Consider the following 1,510-nt stretch of genomic DNA (forward strand, 5'->3'; position numbering starts at 1 on the left):
TCCCTCCTGCCAAGCCCTGACTATTAATCCCAGCCCTGGCACTCCTTTCTTCAAGCGCCATGTGGGCCAGAGGAAAAGTGTGGTAGGAAGCACAAGGGCCAAGCTTGTGAACATCAGGTGCAGCAGCAAGAATCCCAACTATCAGGGTAGCAAGTTCTAGAGCCCTAACCCATTGTGGCCATCCCAGCCAAAGACCTGGTTCTAGGAGGTGTGAGTCACCCAGCAGGAGGGGAAAGATTCACTCTTACACAGCTGGAGACAGGGAAGTTGAGCTCTGGGGCTTTACCACAAGCATGGGTGGCAAGTTTGTAGAAATTTTGGTGGTGCCCAGAACCCGCCCCCCAACTCCGCCCCCCAAACTCCACCCCCACCTGCCTAAGGCTCTGGGAAGGGGTTTGGGGGGGAGGTCTGGGATGCAGATCCTGGGCTGGGGATTAGGGTGCAGGAGGGGTGCAGGGTGCAGGCTTTGGGATAGAGTTTGGGTGCTGGGTGTAGGCTCCAGGCTGGGGCAGGGTTGTAGGAAGGGGTGAGAGGTGCAGGCTCTGGGAAGGAGCTTGGGGATGCACCCTCTGGGAGGGAGTTTGGGGATAGGAGGGAGTGCAGGGCTGAGTGCTGTGGGGCTGAGGATGAGGGGTTCATGATGCAGGACGGGGCTCAGGGCTAAGGCAGAGGTGTGGTGTGAGGGCTGTGGGGCTGAAGATGGGGGTTTCATGCTGCGGGGGGGCTCAGGACTGGGGCAGAGGATCAGGGTGCAGAGGGATGAGGGTTGGGGCTGAGGGTGTTGGAGAGGCTCAGGGCAGCCTGCCTTGTCATTAGTGGTGGGCAGGCACTAGGACCCCGGGGGAAGCAGACAGCAGTTCTGCCCAGAATCCCTCTTCTCCAGCAGCAGGGGCAGGCAGGGGACAGGCGCACGCTGCTTTTTGTCAGGCAGGGACACAGCGCGGCAGGGGGAGACATGCAGGGGGAGGGGTGGCAGGCAGGGGCCAGGGCCAGGGGAAGAGACCAGCTCCAAATATTGCTGGAGCAGGGCCTCCCAGCCCTGAATATTCCTGGAGCCCGAGTACCACAAATGTATATAACCTGTCGCCTATGACCACAAGCCAACACAAGATCCCACTGAGATTTGAACTCAGATTACAGGATTCAGAGTCCTGAGTGCTGCCCATTACACCATGGGACCAGCTTGTGCTGCCTTCTCTGCACATCGGTGACCCTCATGGGACTGGCTTGTGTAAGGGGCTCTTGGCCCTTTACTAAAACTTAGTGTGTGTGTGGGGGGGGGTTGGTTGGCTAGTTCCCAGCACCAGTAGAAGGGGGAAGGATCAATGGGAAATCAGGACCCTGAGACTGACAGTCCCCAGGGACAATGGGGAGAGGCCAAAGCTCCAAGTTAGCTGCACTGACAGGCCAGGCAGTGTAATGAGGGAGTCACCAGGCCAAGGGGTCCAATCCTCCACGTGAGCTGGAACTGCCTGGGTGAGAGTGGGGCAGAGCGAAGGAGAGAGCAGGA

General features: G+C 59.0%; 1 non-coding gene across 1 annotated transcript; it reads right to left on the minus strand.

The window, feature by feature from the left end:
* Positions 1 to 1,108: 1,108 nt before the first annotated feature.
* On the minus strand, positions 1,109 to 1,180 carry TRNAQ-CUG. The gene has a single exon. It is a non-coding gene; the product is annotated as a tRNA-Gln (tRNA).
* Between the last annotated feature and the right edge of the window lie 330 nt (positions 1,181 to 1,510).

Source organism: Gopherus evgoodei, unplaced genomic scaffold (genome assembly GCF_007399415.2).
Source record: "Gopherus evgoodei ecotype Sinaloan lineage unplaced genomic scaffold, rGopEvg1_v1.p scaffold_310_arrow_ctg1, whole genome shotgun sequence".
Lineage (NCBI taxonomy): Eukaryota > Metazoa > Chordata > Testudines > Testudinidae > Gopherus > Gopherus evgoodei.